General features: G+C 36.0%; 1 long non-coding RNA gene across 3 annotated transcripts in view; it reads right to left on the bottom strand.

The window, feature by feature from the left end:
- Positions 1-16,558, bottom strand: part of LOC131408512 (uncharacterized) — a 43,163-nt gene extending 26,605 nt beyond the window's left edge. For all 3 annotated transcript variants that reach the window (XR_009220777.1, XR_009220776.1, XR_009220775.1), the window contains exons 1-2: positions 16,432-16,558; positions 7,119-7,196 (exon numbers count right to left, since the gene is read on the bottom strand). This is a non-coding gene — a long non-coding RNA (uncharacterized LOC131408512). The remainder of the gene's footprint in view (positions 1-7,118; positions 7,197-16,431) is intronic.
- Positions 16,559-21,026: the final 4,468 nt, after the last annotated feature.

Genomic DNA, 21,026 nt, shown 5'->3' with positions numbered 1-21,026 from the left:
TAGCGAGGCTTTTCTGTATCTCTTTGATAATGATTCTTCAAGTATTAATGTTGTTTGTAGAAAAAGAACCAAATATACTGTGATTTTTTGTCTCCTTTTCTAACTACCAAGTGTAATTGTCCTAAAAAGCATTAGTCAAAGAAGGCAACTGCATTTGCTTTTAATAATTCCATAGAAGTCTTCCTTAAGCCAGCAATTTGGGAATGTACATTGCACGTGGAATCTTTATCTATACTGTTGTTTTCATAGATTAAGTAATTAACATACAGAAGCCTGGTTCACCAAAGGTGTTTTAGCAGATAAAGCATTTGATTTGATTTTGATCCAAGTCTTAACTGAGTCCTATAGGGACTATCTTTTGAATCATAAAAATTGAAAAACATCACATATTTATCTGTTATAAAAAATAAAAAGAACTCTGTCCCCATTGTAATAGGGAAGCTTGTGCGTATTAATCAATCATAATATTCTGTATTATCCATTTATAAACCATAAACATTCAAAGAACTTTTTTCAAGCCATGTTAAAAGAGTTTATTATTGTATCATTAATATAATACTATGCTTTATGTATATTAATATAATACTATACTTGATAATTTGCTGAGGACTAACATATTCCATTAAATACAAAATATTTTGAATGATAATTTTTAAAACACTGTGGGAGTTCTAGAGGAATTATTCGATGCAGGATATGCCATCAAATAGGTCAGAATTTCCTTGTGTAAGTAATTTGATTATAATTAGGGCAACATAATTGGTACATATTATTATCGGAATATGAAATTACAGGGTATAGAGAAGTGTAAATTAAAATGAACTGTAATAATAAAAAAGGCTTTATGGCAGAGTTGACATATGCTGAATTTTGAAATAGATGTAAGATTTGAAATTGTAGAGATGAGAGGAGAGGGCAATATGAGCCTGAGAGTATGAGCATAAGATACAGTCTGGTGAAAAAGATACCTCTCTCTGAGTCTAAGTGAATTAAATGTTAATAACAAATATTACGAAAGTGATTTTTTGTACGCATAATGATTATGACCTTGTACAAGTGACACAAAAGTGATTATTAATGACAAATTATAGAGGCAAAATTAATAGTATTTGTTTTACTTGTAAGGCAATTATCAATGGTGATTAAGGTTTAAGTAATTAAACCAAAGCTAAATTACATTGATTTAACTAATACTAATGAAAAACTGTTAATTTATTCTTGAACACATTTTACTGAATGTCTGTTATAGACCAGTGCAGTGGAACTATATAAGGCACTTGGGGTGCAAATATGAGTAAGGCATATTATTCAGGTTCAAACATATCATATGTTCTGTTACTCTGTTAAGACAGGCACTTACATAAACATGTACATTACAAAAAAAAGTAATGCTTTCAGAGGCAGATAAAGAGGGTGGGTCATGAGGAGGATATTTGCATGGTTCCAAAGTGTTTCCCAAAAGATTGTTAACCAGTTGCAAGTATAAATAAAATAGTAACAATACAGTGGAGAAACCAGAAAAACTTTGATCTGGGTGATTAAAATTAATAGAGGCATATCCCGTGTTCCCAGCCATGATAGCTATAAAAGGACACAGCATCACTTATGTAGTATAATAGACTGGAACATTATCCCCACGTTAAAGAAGAAATATGGAGGCTGAATAAATGGCCCCAGAATACACAGGTAGATAGCATCTGTTGAAAACTGAGCAAACTTGAGGTAGTATATAGTTTTAACATTGGACTATATGCATCTTAATGTAATTTTCTGTTATAACAAATTTGAGTACAGAATATTAAGAAAAAAAAGATTACACAAGTATAAAGTATCATGACTAAATTAAAACTCAAGTATGAGTACCCTCAAATCTGTGTTCTTAACTACTACTGGCCAGCAAGAGAATGAGTCTTCCCTTTTTAGAATTCTGTAATATCTTTTGGCCTCGTTTTGTTTCTCATATTTATTACTTTTTAACTTCAAAATTCATAGTTTCCCTCACTTTTCATTTTTCAATGCTTCCAGATTGAGGGCAATCGGGGCCCCCAATATTCTTGATCTGCCATACTTGGGTGCTAGATAGAGGAAGAGTGCCCCCTATCTCTTGGCTGCACTTGTCTGGAATTTAACCTCTACAATATGGTCACCAGCATTTCTCATGTCCCCCAGCAATTCTGTGTTGTAGAGGTTAAATTCCAGGCAGGCACACCATAACTTTTACTATATGATTGGCTAGAGATTCTACCTTTTCATCCTCGTTCATTATAGTGCTGGAAGAAGGCAATATTAAAATTTAATTTTGTCTTAATTATATACCAACTGTGTTTTCCCTGTATAAGGGACTTCTTAGTTGAGTACAAAGAACCTGATTTTAGTACTATCTTTAGAATTATGAACTAATCTTTTAGTGAGACCAAATATCTGACTGTTTCCTAGAAGTCTGTGGATTCAGCTAATTATGTTTCCAGATTCCCCATTTCCAATACCAATCTATTTCTCTGTATCTGGTATTCTTTACATCAATGAATGTCCATTATATCCATTCATCCAAATATCTAACATAGAACAATAGATATTATGATCCTTGACTCCTCCCACTCAATCATCCCTAAAACCTTACCAAGAACCAAATCTTGTAAATTCTACCTCTAGACTATATGAATTTGTCTTTATTCCAGTGGCCATTACCTAATTTAGGTCACCATCTTCTGCATCCATTTTTTATATTGTGCCAGCATGAAGTTTCTCATTGGAAGGAAAGAGCTTAAAGTTAGTTCTGAATGTGGCCTTTCCTGTAGCTTCAACAGCTCTTGAATATTGGACCCTTTGTCAATCATCTTCAAACAAAAATTCAAGGAATTTATAGGAGTATACCTATATTGGATTAAAAACAAATGAGAATCTACCCTATGCACTTACACTTCACTATGTTTTTATTAATTACATAGCCAGCAGCCAGTATTGAGGAGATACAGTTAATCTAGAAAACTGGAGCTAATTAATTTTAAAATTGCAAGGTCTAAAAGCCTAAACAACCTTAGAAAAAAATGGTTTCCCTAACTCAGGCGGTCCTTATCCACTTAGGCTCGTTTTTGATGATTGCTTCCCAAATACAAAGTTACTGGGACATCAATCCCTGCTGAGCTGTTGCCATGAAATCCATATTGTTGCCTATCTTGTTTCCTTTACTACAGATAAGCACTAAGTGAAGGCTCTTCTGCCTGGTGAATTTAATTAATGAGTTGACAAAAGACCACTGTTGTTAGTCAACCAGAGAGGGGGATATACTGACATTTAAATTTTATTTTATTGTCTTTTCTTTTTAAAAACTCTTCAATATCTCCCTAATGTCATTAGGATAAACTCTAAACATTCTAAAATATCACTTGCAAGAATTTAATGATTTGGCCTATGCTGATTTCTCTAATATCTCTTCTTGCATCAACAGTACATTGGTTTAAATTCGTAGATTCTTTCCTCAGAGAAAATTTTTTGGAAGTAATCCATCTCTGAAGCATATCTCTGAAGTATAACATCACTTTATAATTTTATCACATAACTCCTTGCACGTGTGTGTATGTGTGTGTGTAGATAGCGTTTAACGTATTATAAGATCCTTAGAAAGAGAAAGGCTTTATTTTTTGTACATTATGATATACCTACCTTGCACATTGTAGAAATCAATTAAGAAGGTATAAAGTAAGGAAAATATCATCTAAGTGAAAAAATATGCAATATTTTAAATTCACTTTAGACTCCTTTCAATAATTACTACATTGCTTAATAGATGGAAGGCTAAGGATGGGAGAATCTAAAAAGCAAGTTATAAATGAAATTCATACAGAATTTCCACATAAGAAAAAGTCAGAGACAGAATTCTAGAATCAGTGGGCTTTTTCTAAATATAAGTTTAGTTGTCAAAATGAGGTATAGATAATGCATTTAGTTTCCTATACTCTTACTTCACCAATCTCATAATTCCAGGGGTGTAACCAGCAGAAATCAAGAAAACAGGAGAGAATTTTTTCTGTCTCAGCAGTGTGTGAAGAGATTTAAGGTGCACTATTCAGCTTTCGTTTCTGTTCCAGTGCAACTACTCAGGCTGGACTTATTTGTACAGTTGCCTATTATCAATAGGTTTCTCCACAAATGTCTCTGTAGTACACTTATTGTTCAATTGTCACAGAGAGTCCAGAGCTTCCTTTAGACTTGCTATTTTTCAGTTAGGGCTAAAACATTGAGTTGAAGTCTGTTTCTTTTTTCCTTTTTCTTTACAAGTTTACTATCTGTAAATCTTTGTCATTTATAGACAACTCTGATGACAAATATCTCGTCACTAGTGTTCAGATTTCTCACTAGCTGTTTCAAGACAACGGAGGTCCTGTACCCTTTGTACATAGAATAAAAATTATAGAAATGCATTAGAAAGAGTAGTACTTTCAAGAACAGTAGATATATTAGAACATGGACATTGTCAATTAAAATCCAACTGTATCACTAGAAGCTCATAGATACAATTCGGCTTTTTTTGGAAATAAGTATTAATAGAGAAACATACAAGTAAATCTATTTTGCACTTTTACTTCTACAATAATAGCATAGCAGGAATGTTATTATACTCACCTCTAATCTTTTTATCAATATCATTAAAATTTCTTATTTTCTAACTTGATGAAAGAGACAAGGCAACATTTTGATCTACTGATTAGAACTAAGAAATTTTCAATGTCTAAATATTTATAATTTATCAAATATAAGATATTTTGTATCATAAATTTTGACATTTATTTATTTTGTTGTTAAAATAGTTGCACATCATTAAAATAAAATAAAAGTGGTTATTTATGCAATGCTTGCAAACATGGAATAGTGTAAGCATGTAATAGGTGTACAATGAACACTTCTTTAATAAATGAACATTAGTCCAAAATATTGCTTTCTACAATGTACTTCAGAAAGTGTGCTGTTCCCTCAATACTATATGTATATCTCAAGATCTTGTGCTAAAAGAACTTAAAATTATAATTTTATCACATCATATATAGTGTGAGAATAGTTGCAAGTAACGTCGATGTCAGTGCAAATAATGATCTCATTATCACACGTAAATAAAAGGTGATTTGTTTTTCACTTAATTAAATAGCAGGAATTCTCACACTCCTTAGTGTGTATCAATACCTTTTGCTCCCAAGAATCACCTGGAGTAATTCCTGGATCTCAAACTGCCTTCCAAATCATCAGATAAAGGATAAACTAGAGTTAGTATAGCTTCAATGTCAGCATCTCGTTAATTGACTTTTGTGATATGGTCATTAGGTCAAGATCTTTGGCCATATACCATCTGTCTTTTTATCTACAAAGGTATAGGAATCCAGGGAAATATGCAGCTTTTATGAAATACTCTGCTGCTGGTGTGAAAGAGGTTGATATGAAGATGCTAAATTCTCTAGATAGCATTTATGTCAATAGAGTCTGAAAAATATATCTTAGTAAGATTTGAAACCTATTGCAACTGCTACTATTATTTCCAAATTGCATTAATCATGTAAAATGTGGTATATAAATGACTATATCTCTAGTTCAATTCTGTTCTCACATTAGTGTGCTTAGTGCAATGAACATTTAGCAGTTTAGGTGGCCAATAAAAGAATAATTAAAATTGTTCATTCTCAAATTGTGATGTTGCCCAAATATATTTTGTACTTCAACAATTCAATTATGTTAATGAATTGAGTCCCCTAACATGTAGTTTAGTTTATTGTTGCGCATTTACTTAAAAATTAATATTTTTCTAATATCACTCTTCTGAAATTGTTGCTGTCAAGGTTACCAACATTTCACATGTTGCCAAATGCAATTGTCAAATTTCAATTGTAAATTTATATGAATTATCAGAAGCTTTTGACACGATCGATTATACTCTGTTTTTCTCCTTCTTTATTCCTTTACCACTCTCTGCTCCTTCCTTTGATTTTTTTAATTTTGGAGGGTTTACGTGGCTCAGTCTTTATCCTTTTCTCTTGGAGACCTCCTCCAGTCTCACGGCTTTCAATACCATCTATACATCAACCACTCTTGTGTACGTGTGTGTAGACATGTATATTGTTTTCTTTAGAGAATTCTTTGGTAATATCTAAGTTATTTAGCACCTTGATATCAAACCCTCGGTGAAATTACACAACTTGAATTTATTCCTTGCTCATGCAAAGCCTGCTACTGGTGTGGGTGACTCATTGAGCAGCTTCTATCCTTGGGTAGGCTTAGAATCCCAGATTGTTTTGATCTGAAAGAACCTCCATAATATACCCATGAGGAGGCTGGGGAGTTGAACTCAGCCAATTAAATAATCCTACCTTCAAGTGAAACAAATTATTTCCACTTGCATTTAATTGGCCAAAGTAAATGACATGGCCATGCCTAACTTCTAGTTGATAGGGAAGTGAAACCTCTCGTGTGCCTGGAACTATAGAGCTAACTATTGATGAATAGAAAAAATGCCTGTCAAAGATGCCTCTGTCATAGGGGTTTTTTCCTTTATTAAAATTTAATATGTTTTATATGCAAATCGCTTAGAACAGTGCCTGGCACAAATTAAACAGAAGTATTTGTCAGTAGTTGTTATGATTTGGGACAGACAGATAATCATATCTCTTAGCTGAAGAGTTGAGGAAACAGGATAAATTCCAGGTAGTGAGTCAGTAATATAGAACAAAGTGCTGTCAGATAAGAAAGGAAACCAATAGGTTAGCATCCATAAGGAAAAAACACTTAGAAGGACTAACTTCTAGGAAAGAGGACACATCTGAAGTGGTGGATATAGAAGAAAGGAAATTCTAAAAACTGAAGAAAGATATTAGCCCAAAAATATAATAGAATAAAAATTTTTTTCTGACAATCTAGATGCTATAGCTAAATCCATTAACATTAGATGTTACAGAGAATTATACTATTGCATTCTGCAGTTATGAGATAATAGAGAAGAATAGTAAACCTCTATTAAGTATTATAAAACCTCCATTATTAACATGTAATTGGGCAATGATTAAAATAGAGATCAACAGAGACAGAGACTGAAATTACTGGCTTTATGAAATAAAAGAGCAAATTTTACTTGCCACCTTCGTCTTCTATTCTGTAGATAGGTGAAACATATCTTCACTCAAAGGTATCACCAATAAATATTTGCTGATAAGTGTCTGAAAATAAGTCACAAGGGAGATGGATAATAAAATATGGTTAAAAATCTATAAAACTTAATAGTAAAACAATGAAGATAAAATGATATAAGATTATTGGATGATTACATGAATGAAGAAAGATCTTGTGTTAATGTCTTTACCTCCATTTGTGTGGATACTATGAGACATTATCTAAAGATAAATGAGACATTTATCTTTAGAGAGCAAAATGTTCAAACCCAAACGTATAATCAAGATATCCTTGGAGGTGGTGGTAGTTTTAATTTTGAAAACATTTAGAAAAGGGAGATAGATGGCAAAACAGGGAGATTATATTTTTGAGAAAACTAAATGTAAGAAAAAAATGATAGTAAAATAGGTAGTTTCTACCTTCTGTGCTGGTAATTTCCCTACAAAAAAAATCACAGACCACAAATGCTGACACCACAGCAACTATTTTAAATGTCAGTAAGACAAACCAAACCAGAATTGAAATAATCCCTTTGAAGGATAATGATCCTCAGTCAAAGGTGGTATAAAGAAATTTTCAAAATTGAGTAGGAATAGAAAAGCTACCGTGAATTGACTGATTATGATCACTTCCTTAATACAAAAATCTTCAAGCTGCCTTTTAAAGGGAATGATAAAATATGTTGCGATCCTTAGACTTCTGAAAAAATTATTTTAGATAAAAGTAAGAACCTTTACTTTGACCACAGAAATTTGGAGTTATGGCTTAGTCCAAAAACCTGAAGAGGAATATACGAAATGTCTCTAAACATACCAGAGGTCATTTTCACAAAAAGATGAAACTTTTTTTTCTTTATCTATTTCCAAGTCCAAAAGTGAGGAAAGTTAGAGTAAAAAGCAAGCTTCTTTCCTCAGAAGGTTGCTGAAAGTTATTTCATCTGGTAAACATCCCTTTGCCTTGAATGATTCGGGCCTTTACCTTGCTGGAGTGGTCAAAGCTACATATATCTAAACCTTGAATTTCAGGTCAAAACTACACATATCTGAACCTCGAATCACACACATCTGCTTTTTCTGCTAGTATTTCTCCTCCTCCTCCCCCCACTCCTCTTCCTCCTCCTCCTTTTCATCCTTCTCATCTTTCTTCTTCTCTTCCTCCTCTCCTTTTTCCTTTTTTTGAGATGATTGCCGTAATTTCCAGTTTCCCTGCTTGAAATATCCTGCGAGTCACTTTTATGTAACATTTTAAGCGTTTTCTTTATTTTTCTTAGTTTGTCTCTTCACTTTTTAGTAGGGAAGTGTTCAAACATAATCAAATGCAGTCTTTTACACACTATTAGAATCAGAACATTAAAAAGTTCACACATTTCATTAAGTTGATATGTGTCATGTTTATTTTAATATTTGAACAGTTTCATCTCTTCTCTTTTTCGTGCCATTTTTGTGCTGACAAAAATGGGTGGATTTTCCCACAAACTGTAATTGTATCCCTCCCGGATTTGTTTGACTTTTTCCTCCACCAACCTCCTATTTCCTCTAAATGGGAAGTGAGGTGTAGCTATTTCATTAGATTTAAGTTCTTTTATTTGCCTAGAATAATTCACAAGTTGTGTGGTTTACATTCTATTGTACAACAACAGACGTCGTACAGTGTTATTTGTGCTATGTTCCATCAACAGTATCAGATATTGTTAGCCTGATTGATTCATAATAAATTTCCCTAACAACCATTTACCCAACAGTTTTAGTTTGCATTGATGATTATTGCATGGGTCTATCATTTCATTATAGTTTGCAAAATAATAATGAAAAAAAAAATCTGTATTTTTTAGGTCCAATCCCCCTATATAGGAAAGCTTTCCTTATTAATTATTTGGTTAACCTGAAACATAGTTTACCAGAGAAAGTAATATAGATACTTGAATATTTTCTTTTATTTATCAATCTTCTAGATAATTGGTGCCCCAATAAGTTCTAATGGGGTACTACATTTCTCCTTAAGTATTGCTATGAATCTTTGGATCTATAGAGCTTTTATATCTTTTCAGAAACTGCGGGTGTTATTCTTTTCTGATGCTCAAACTATCCTGTCTCTGTTAAACGGAAGTTCATTCAAGTCCATTAGAGTTCTTATTTCTTTCTCTTTCTTTGCAACAGATGCCTACCAGCATCACGTTTTTTTTTTTAAAAACAATTTAATTTTGAGATCATTGTAGATTTGGATGGAGTTGTAAGAAATAAGAGAGATGGAGATCCCTGTACTCTTCACTTGATTTCCCGCAATGGTACCATCTTACATATCTCTAGTATAATATCACAACAAAGAAACTGGCCTTGATATAATCCATCCATCTTATTTCTTGTGTCCTTTTTACAAAACTTCAACCATCTTTGCTTTCTGTGCTTTCTGGTCCAACAACATGATCCAGTGTCATCTGGTCCACTTTGTGCATCACCTGAAATTAGCCACTTTTCTAAGGAACCCAAATTCTTTTCAGGAAGAAATGGCATTAAAGACAATAATCTAGGCACTAGGGTCTTCACTGATCTAGGTTGTCATGACTTCTAAGTCTTTTCAATGTTCAGAGCTAGCAAACATGCATTATTATGAAAAATAAGTGAGTTCATACTGATAGTTTCTCAAATGTAAGATTACAGACTTTTGGTTTTGTTACTTTGTAGTATCTTTGACTTTGTATTTCTTTTCTCTTTTGCTGATAATCTTGGGTTGTGTTGTCATTTATATAACATATTTAACGTATTATTGGATATTTTCTATTGTCTCTATATAGTCACATTTTAACCATTCTCCGTTCTGCTCTTTTCCTCAGGAGACTGACCTAGCAGACTTGCTCTCTGGCTTTCATTTGGATCCAGCAAATGGAAGTAATTGGGAAGAAACTGGAGAGTTGTAGGTGTGTAAAATAGAGATATTATTCCTCTGATTCTTAGCTCATAACTCCTATGAGGCAAATCTTGCCACAGAGCTGTTTTCTTGGGTTTACAGCAATTATGGCATCCTCTCGCCTTTCAGATATAGGGTGTAAATGGCTTTCTGTCGTTGCCATCGCAAGGTACTGTACTACTCTTTGTTGGGTTCCCTACGTCTACACAGCCTTGTAAATTGTCCCATGATTAAAAACTCTTGAAATTACTCAAATAAAGGTATCTTATTTTTCTGCTGGAACCATGATTAATACAACAGATCAGCCTAAAAATTGAAAGAAATGAGTATTTATTTAGGTCTAGCTATACTCTATCATTTTCACCAGGTTTTTGGAATCAAAAAAAAAAATGAAACAAAATATGTCTTCTGCCCTCAAGAAACCAACAGGTTAGTTGGTAGAACAGACAAATAAATAATTTTATGTAATACAATAAATCTATTATAGAACTATGGATAAGCTGTTTTGAGAGCACGAAATAAAGCCACTTAATCCATCCCATGAACTCAATGAGGGCTTCCTGGTAGACATATTCTTGAGGTAATATTTATTAAACTTTTATTTATATAGAGAAAGGATATTTTGAGGAAAGTATATAACTTGTTCATTATTATAATATACACAAAACCTAGAAAGTGCATTGCACATGGTAGGTTCAATAAATGCATATTGAATGACTGACTAACTGGATATACAAGCACAGATAATCAAACACTCAAAAACAGGAAATAGTAGGGGCCAGCCCCGTGGTAGGGGTTTGAGTTTAGTGTGCTCCACTTCAGCAGCCCGGGTTTGCAGATTCAGATCCTAGGCATGGACCTACACCACACGTCAGCCATGCTGTGGCAGTGATCCACATATAAAATAGAGGAAGATTGGCACAGATGTTAGCTCAGGGCAAATGTTCCATAGCAAAAAAAAAAAAAAAAGGAAATAGTTGTGTGTGTTTTTTAAACCTCACAGAAAAAAACCTCAAATTTTTCGGCATACTTTTTCATAAATTTCACTGTCTTCCACTGAATTCAACATCAGGACATGTAACTTAATAATTTTTTTGTGCTCTCATTAATTTTATCTAAGTTAGATTTGAATGGCTTTGAATGACTGTCTGCAAGATCAGCAATGCCTATGTAAATGCCAGTTAAATTTTACATATGGGCCATGGAAAGAAGAATTAAGAAAATCAAGCTTTAATGGGGGCCAATCATAAAAATAACTAAGATCAACAGAATGGTTAATGAAGCATCATCCCTGCAATGGTCACAGACTTGTGGTTGAATCTCTTTAGTTACTGGAATCTAATTTTCTTTGGAGGTAGCCCAAACGTTTTATACCAAGTCTGACATTTCAGAAAATGTGCAGAATCTGTAAATATATCTAAGCCTCATCAGATATATGGAATACGCTTGTCTACATTATAAAAATTTGATGTGCAATCACTCCAATTACATTTCAGATTAACTATGAATGTAGAATTTCAAATCTTTTATTTCAAAATAACACTTTCATAAGCAATTGTTTTTATTTTCTGAATAAAAAGTGTCAGAAACATCACTGCAAGTATTGCTTTTTAATTGAACCTGAGAACTAATTTAAATCACAGTTTCATATTACAATTATCAACCCATTGTACATCTTGCTTAAAATATCAATAGTTATTCCAGAATAAGATGTTGGTTTTTCTATTCAAGCTATTAAAACTTTCAAGCACAATTTGAGCACAGTTATTAATAAAAAAAAGAAATTTTTTTGACTCAACAGCTAAGAGAGAGAAGTTCAGTAATAATATGGAGTAACATCCTTTGTTCCCATACTTGCCTCCATTCCAGCTCTTTTTACAGTCATTAAGTCACCATCTTAATTACGGCAGTTAGCTGAGAATTACAACTTATTCAAAGTCCATTTTGCTATAAAAACCCAAAGTATATCTGAACACAGCAGAAGCAAATAGCAACATTTTTTTTTTCCAGGACCCGCAAGCTACTTATATAGTAGTCATGTATTGTGAGAGATTTGTGTGTGTAGTGTAACCTAACTCTAAATCACAGCAAACTTTTAAAAAGTATACGTATCAACAAGGGGAGCAGATGAAACCAGCCATGATGACATGGCAGGGAATACGTTTTCTGATCCCAATCCACTCTGACTCTTCAGATTTCTACCTCTGCCTCCAAATGACTGACCTCAACCAGAAGCTGGAGAGCAAAGAAGCACATTGATACAGGACAGCCTAATCCAGGAACAGGGCAGGGTAAAGAAGGATGGAGATTGGACCCGGAGGGCAAAAGAAAGATATTCAGCCTATATGTCTAAAAGGAAATTTAAGTTGACATGTATTGCTATAGTTAACTAAAATCTCTTTCCTGTTTTCCCTGAGCACACAGGTAAACCATATTTTCCAAGATCCCTTCATGTGGCCTGTTACCTTGTCAGATTAAGCAAATAAAAATCCAGGAGATCCAGTTAAATTTGAATTTGGAATAAACAAATGTATTTTCTAGTGTAACTATGTCCCATGAAACATTTAGGACATACATAATTATACCAAAAAAAAAAAAAAACATTCGTTGTGTATCTGAAATTCAAATATAACCAGGTGTCCTGTATTTTATCTAACAATGTTGATCAATAGAAAGTGGATGGAAGTGATATTAGACTAACTTGCTGGTAAGTAGGCTCTCTGTAAAATAAGTAAATTAATAATACTAGTAATAATAATAATAACAATCTGCATTTGTAGAGTTTGCCCAACTCTGTGGTTTAAATAGTCTCACTATGGTCCATTTCGAGCCACCAATATGAACTGAACACAGAGCTGGAAGGAGACGTGCACAACTTGCTCTCATGAGCCTATATAAGCCAACTTCAGCACACTATTGAGTATACATTACTTTTAATCCTCTCACTTGAAAAAAATCTCATACACAACCCTCCATTCCCTTTCACTCTTCTATCTGGCAGAAATGTAATGAAATCCTTAGGATAACCTTGGGAGCCATGAGGAGAAGACAGCAAATATCCACAAAATGGAATGTGCTTTAGTCCTTTGTCATCTCTTGGAGGTGAGCCGTGGGATCAGGTACACCTGCTTTGGAACGTGTGATGTGAATAGAAATGAACTGTAATTGTGTGAAGCCACAGATATTTTGAGATTTATCCACTAGAGCAGCTAGCATTTCTCATATAGATCGTGACTTAAGCAAACATTAGTGACCAAACTAAAATTTTCACTATTCCATTCATCATTTAAAACATTTACTAAACATTTATTAAATGAGAGGCATTGTACTAGATACAAGGGATACAACACTTGCCTAAAAGTTTAGAGGGTTTATAAGCTTAAAAAAACATAATATAAACTACAAAAAAAGGTAAGAAAGTGCAATGTTTTAGAAGCATATTGAAGAATTGAATGGCAGGATACTTAATATTTTGTGTCTTTCTACTTACTTACTGTTAGGTATACTTGGAATGCTGTTCTCCTTTTTCTGCCTGACAAATTGCTGCTCATTGTTTAAGTCCTACTCAAATATGTTCTCTGTGCTTTCCAAATATATTTTCCTTTATATTCCTATTTTGAGCGAACCTCACCTATAGCTCTCTTGCAATTATTTCTTTTCATATTTATACTTTATCACTGACTGTCGTACCCATTTAGCACTAGACCCTGATATGTTTTATCTTTATTTTATCCTCAGTGCCCCTAAAATTGTTGTGCACATAATATTTAAGAATAATCTCTATTGCCTCTGTTTTGTATGAAATGATTTATTCCAGATACCCAGTTATATAGCCACAGTTGTCTTCATAATTATTCCCAGGAAGCCAGATCTCCTTTAGAAATAAGGTTCTGTGTGGCTGCCTATGTTATATCAGATTTTCTGAAACATATTTCCATGTTAGCCCTTCCTGTCAGTGCTGGTCTAAGTGCATAGATGCAGAAATAATCCATATATTTATTGAATATAGTCATGTGGAAGCCATGCATTTCTCTTTGGGTTGTACTTAAGAACATGGATTGCTTCTTATTTTGATTCCTCCCAAGACCCAGCATAGTGTCTTCTGCACTTAAAATACCAAATAGGATTTCAAACCACCTTTCCCCATCTATTTATGCAATGCTACGCTAACATAATCAATGGAGTCAAGTTCCACAAGAACCCAGGAGAATTGTCCATTGATGCTAGTCACATTTTGCAGAAGCTGCAAGAATTTGCTTTTCTCCCTGCTCTGTATCAGTAACTTCCCCAAGTTTCTGATGGTATACAGCTTTGATTGCTGCTCTCTAGTCTGTTCCATCTGCTACTCTCTTATTTCCCAGAAGACAAGCCACTATACTGTGCCACTTTAATTTCTGCTTTAATGCCCTTAAACTGCTTCTCTGACTTACCAGCCAGGCTTTAGCTCACCATAAAGCACCTGCTGGGGAATTCAGCTGCCACGCATGTGGCCAGACTGGTGATTGTGGGATGATTTCAGAAATAAGGTGAAAGTGCTTGTGGAATTGAGGTCAAAAACGTCCTTCATTTTTCTTGGCAGTTAATTGACTGTGTTTTTCAAGTAGAAATGTGAGTTATAGCATGCTATTGTTCACAGCATCAGGGTCAGAAAGCAACAGTTTCTTTATTAAAAGGCCAAAGTAGGGCCACAACCCACCTGTACAGGTTTTTAGCGTTGTAGTCCTGTTAATGGCAGGTGTTTATTCTGTCATTAGGGTATAGCTACAATGTAACCTATCACCTACTTCAAGTGCTAAGTTAGTTCTTCAGCTAACATGCTCCTCTTGCAGAGCTTCTGCACAGATCCTAGCCCTATCTAGTTAAAGAAGTTACCCATGTCAATCTTTTATTTTGTTTTGTTTTTGGTAAGGAAGATTGGCCATGAGCTAATATCTGTTGCCAATCTTCCTCTTTTTGCTGAGGAAGATTGGCTCTGAGCTAACATTTGTGCCCCTCTTCCTCTATTTTTTATGTAGGATGCCGCCACAGCATGGGTTGATGAGCGGTGTGTTGGTCCGCACCCGGAGTTCGAACCTGCGAACCCCGGGCCGACGAAGCTGAGTGCTCAAACTTAACCACTAAGCCACCAGGCGAGCCCCACCCATGTCAGTCTTCATGCTTGATTGACCTTTGTATATAATACCTGCTATAGAAGGCTGAACTCTCAATTAAAAAATAAATGTTGCTTTTTTTTTAATTTATTTTTTAAATTTTTTTTCCCCAAAGGCCCAGTAGATAGTTGTATGTCATAGCTGCACATCCTTCTAGTTGCTGCATGCGGGATGTAGCCTCAGCATGGCCGGTGAAGCAGTGTGTCGGTGCACGCCCGGGATCCGAACCCGGGCTGCCAGCAGCGGAGTGTGCGCACTTAACCACTAAGCCACAGGGCCGGCCCTAAATGTTGCTTTTTTTGATGACATGTAAACTTCTAACTGATGGAATTAAATACACATATTCTGGCAGGATAAAATTGTATATTTATCTTACATATTTTCAACCCAAAGAAAGTCACATTTTCACAACTCATGATTCTCAGGATTAGTTAGTTTGTTTGATATTTAATAATAACATGTATATTAATTAATTATTTTAAATAATTATTCTCTTATTGAATGTAAGCAGAATCTAGTTAGTTGCTTTATCGCTAATCCACATACTTTCTGGAAGGATAAAAAAGGAAACATTTCATCTTTAGCAAGCTCTATTCCTGAATGTAAATCTAAAAGATTCTTATGTTGTTTTCAGATATGGGCTTTTATCTTTAATGCTGTAGAAATCCTACTAACACAGAAGTCCTCCAATTCTATAATCATGATTAAAATAATGGACAGATAGGATCTGGGAAGATGGTGGCGTAGGCAGACTCTGAACTCACCTCCTCCTGCAGACACAGCCAATTTACAACTACTCGTGGAAAAATTACCTGAGACAGAACTGAAAACTGGATAAGAGGAACTCTTGCAACAAAGGACAATCCTAGTTGAGGTGGAAGAGGCAGAAACTCCCTTCTGGAGAGAAAAAACGCAGCCTTCACAAGCCGCCAGCTTAACGGCCGCCTGGGAGCAGCCCAAAGGTACACAGTCCTCCCTGGAGGAGCTGGGCCCTGAGCCGTGAGTGCTGGCGCTATAGGCATTTTGTGGACCCAGCACAATCGAGACCAGCGGCATAATATCTGGCTTTGCCTGCTACTAAAACATTGGGGAGTACCCCCAGAAAAGCTGGTTCACAAAGAAATTAAAACCGCTCTTAAAGGGCCCCCGCACAAACTCACCCGTTTCAGAAAACAACCTAAATCACCAGAAAGAAAGGTGCACAACCCTTCGGTGAAAAGAGACTCACCTGATAGGCTCTGAGGGCATTGGAGTGAGAGGTGAGACCTCTCCAGGGACTGGGACAGTGGCGGCGGCCATTGTTGTGGCCTGGTGTGGGCGTGCTGACACAGACGCCATTGGAGTTCTCCCTGAGGCCTGCTAGCCCAGGTCTCCCCCACCCGCTAGAGCACGGATGTAATCCAGCTCAGCCAGGGCAGGCAGCCCACCCTAGAGACTGGCCCCACCCAACAACAAGCCCTCAGGCAACTTGTGGGCCTGCATAGATTCATCACTGGATTCTTTGCAGCCTGGCAACTGAGCCAACTACAGTGGGGCAGGGGGTGCATGGGGAGCGGGTGGAGAGTGTGGGGTGGTGGTGGAGTGTATGGGGCTCCCGCCATGCAGAGACTGGGTCCACTTCAGGAGGTCGGGAAACGCACACGGGGCAGGACTGTGTTGACTGTGTGTGTGGACCTGTGGGCGGCAGGGCTTGTCAGCTGCAGAAGACTTGTGCTTCACAAAGACCCAATAGGGGGTTTGCCCCACCTTCCAAAGCCTGAAACAATTGGGTGCTCCTGTGCCTGAGGCCAGCCCCACCCAGCTGCAATCCTCAGAGAGCTGACAAGAGACCTAAAGGCTGGAGGCTTATAGCAATTGTAAGCCCCTGAGCCTAACAACCTGCCAGGCAGGGGGCCTACTCACTTAAAAGAAATACTGCAACGCAAACGTGGCATTAGAACTTGCAGCCAGCTGTGCTGGGGCTCCCCACACCCAATAAAGAGACTGAAGGGCCGACAACAACTACAAGCAGCTGAGCATTACAACAGCTTGCCAGGACCATAAGTCAGCCTCCCTGGGTGCCTACAGGGAGAGTAAACAGGCCACAACAGAAGGATACATGTAGCCCACATAGGGGTCACCCCTGGAACATTGAGAGCTGAAGGAAGCACACTGCAGGCCCCCTAAGGCATCACTTATATAAGGTCACCTATCCAAGAGCAGGAGAAGTAGCTGACCTACCTAATATGTAGACACAAGCACAGCAAAAGAGGCAAAATGAGGAGGCAAAAGAATACATTCCAAGTAAGGGAACAGGACAAAACCACAGAAAAGGAAATAAGTGAAACAGAAATGAGCAACCTACCCAGCAGAGAGTGCAAACAAAGAGTGTTCAGGATGCTCACTGATCTGGGGAGAAGAATAGATGAACTCAGTGAGAATGTCAACAAAGAAATGGAAGATATAAAAAAGAACCAATCAGAAATGAAGAATACAATACTAGAAATGAAAAATTCACTACAGGGACTCAAAAGCAGAGTAGAGGATACAGAAGAATGGATCTGCGAGCTGGATGAAAGACTAGAAGAAGTTACCCAAGCTGAACAGGTAAAAGAGAAAAGAATTAAAAAGAGTGAGGACAGTCTAAGGGACCTCTGGGACAACATCAAGTGCACTAACATCCATGTTATAGGTGTCTCGGAAGGAGAAGAGTGAGACAAAGGGGCAGAGAATCTGTTTCAAGAAATAATAGATGAAAACTTCCCTAACATAAGGAAAGAAACAGACATCCAAGTACAGGAAGCACAGAAAGCACCAAGGAAGATAAACCCAAAGAGGTCCACACCAAGACACATCATAATCAAAATGTCCAGAATTAAAGATAAAGAGAGAATCTTAAAAGCCACAAGAGAGAGAGAGGTTACATACAAAGGAAACCCCATAAGGTTCTCAGCTGACTTCTCAACAGAAACCTTATAGGCTAGAAGAGAATGGCACGATATATTTAAAGTGTTAAAAGGAAAAAACTTACAGCCAAGAATACTCTACCCAGCAAGGTGTCATTGAAAATGGAAGGAGAGCTAAAAATTTCCCTGACAAGAAAAAATTAAAGGAGTTTGTCACCAAGAAACCAGTGCTACAAGAAATGTTAAAGGGAATGATTTAAGGGCAAAAAAGAAGACCACAAATAGGAAAAATTATCTATTTCCATGATAAGAGGGTAATGGATACAAATGCAATAAAAAAGAGGTTAGACATGATATCAAACACATAAAATGAGAGAGGAGGGGAGTTAAAGAGTAGAGCTTTCAGACAGAGGTCAAACTAAAGAGACCATCGATTCTGTATAGAAGGAGAAAGGAACAGAGAAGGACTACTAAAACACTGAGAAAAAAAGTTTAAAAATGGCAGTAAGTACATACTTATCAATAGCTACTTTAATTTTTATTTATTTATTTTTTCCCCAAAAGCCCCAATAGATATTTGCATGTCATAGTTGCACAGCCTTCTAGTTGCTGTATGTGGGAAGAGGCCTCAGCGTGGCAGTGCATCGGTGTGCGCCCACGACCTGAACCCGGGCCACCAGCAGAGGAGCGTGTGCACTTAGCCTCAAACCCGTGGGGCCGGCCCTCAATAGCTACTTTAAATGTCAATGGACTAAATGCTCCAATAAAAGGCATAGGCTGGCTGATTGGATAAAACAACAAGACCCATATATATGCTGCATGCAAGAGACACACTTCAGACCTAAAGACACTCACAAACTGAAAGTGAAGGGATGGAAAAAGATACTCCATGCAAATGGCAATGAAAAGAAAGCTGGGGTAGCAGTACTCATATCAGACAAAATGGACTTTAAAACAAAAACTGTAAAAAGAGACAAAGAAGGGCATTACATAATGATCAAGGGAACAATCCAATAAGAGGATATAACACTTGTAAATATCTACGCACCCAACGTAGGATCACCTAAATATATAAAGCAATTATTAACAGACATAAAAACAGAAATAGACAGTAACACAATAATAGTAGGGGACTTTAACACTCCACTTACACCAATGGATAGATCATCCAAACAGAAGATCAATCAGCAAACATTGGCCTTAAATGACTCACTAGAACAGATGGACCTAGTAGATATATACAGAGCATTCCATCCAAAAACCGAAGAATACACGTTCTTTTCAAATGCACATGGAACATTCTCTATGATTGATCACATATTACGCCACAAAACAAGTCTCTATAAATTTCAGAAGATTGAAATAATACCAAGCATCTTTTCTGACCACAACAGTATGAAACTAGAAATCAACTATAGGAAGAAAATCAGAAAAGCCACAAATACGTGGAGATTAAACAAAATGCTACTGAACAACGACTGGGTTAACGAAGAAATCAAAGAAGAAATCAAAAAATACCTGGAGACAAATGAAAATGAAAATACGACATGCCAGAATTTATGGGATACAGCAAAAGCGGTTCTAAGAGGGAAGATTATAGCAATACAGGCCTATCTCAACAAACAAGAAAAATCTCAAGTAAACAATCTAACAATGCACCTAAGGAACTGGAAAAAGAAGGACAAACAAAGCCCAAAATCAGTAGAAGAAGGGAAATAATAAACATCAGAGCAGAAATAAACGAAATAGAGACTAAAAAAACAATAGAAAAAATTAATAGAACCAAGAGCTGGTTCTTTGAAAAGATAAACAATATTGACAAACCTTTAGTTAACTCACCAAGAAAAAAAGAGAGAAGGCTCAAATAAGTAAAATCAGAAATGAAAGAGGGGAAATCACAACAGACACCTCAGAAGTATAAAAGATTATAAGAGAATACTATGAAAAGCTATATGCCAACAAATTCGACAATCTGGAAGAAATGGATAAATTCTTAGACTCATACAACCTTCCAAAACTGGATCAAGAAGAAGTAGAGAATTTGAATAGACCAATCACCAGTAAGGAGATCGAAACAGTAATCAAAAACCTCCCCAAAAATAAAAGTCTGGGACCAGATGGCTTCCCTGGTGAATTCTACCCAACATTCAAAGAAGACTTAATACCTATCCTTCTCAAACTCTTCCAAAAAATTGAGGAGTGGGGGAAGCTCCCTAACTCATTCTACAAAGCCGACATTAACCTGATACCAAAACCAGACAAGAACAACACAAAAAAGAAGATTATAGGCCAATATCACTGATGAACATCGATGCAAAAATCCTCAACAAAATACTAGCAAATCGCATACAACAATACATTAAAAAGATTATACACCATGATCAAGTGGGATTTATTCCAGGTATGCAGGGATGGTTCAACATTTGCAAATCAATCAACATAATACACCACATTAATAAAATGAAGAATAAAAATCACATGATCATCTCAATAGATGCAGAGAAAGCATTTGACAAGATACAGCATCCATTTAGGATAAAAACTCTGAATAAAATGGGTATAGAAGGAAAGTACCTCAACATAATAAAGGCCATATATGACAAACCCACAGCTAATATCATCCTCAATGGTGAAAAACTGAAAGCTATCCCTCTAAGAACAGGAACCAGACAAGGATGCCCAGTCTCACCACTCCTATTTAACATAGTACTGGAAGTCCTAGCCAGAGCAATCAGGCAAGAGAAAGAAATAAAAGGGATCCAAATTGGAAAGGAAGAAGTGAAACTCTCACTATTTGCAGATGACATGATTTTATATATAGAAGACCCTAAAGAATCCACTGAAAAACTTTTAGAAGTAATAAACGAATACAGTAAAGTTGCAGGATACAAAATCAATATACAAACATCAGTTGCATTTCTATACACTAACAACGAAG

The sequence above is a fragment of the Diceros bicornis genome, chromosome 7 (assembly GCF_020826845.1).
Source record: "Diceros bicornis minor isolate mBicDic1 chromosome 7, mDicBic1.mat.cur, whole genome shotgun sequence".
Lineage (NCBI taxonomy): Eukaryota > Metazoa > Chordata > Mammalia > Perissodactyla > Rhinocerotidae > Diceros > Diceros bicornis.
The sequence above is the reverse complement of the archived record's forward strand: the minus strand, read 5'-3'. Positions and strand labels throughout refer to the sequence as shown.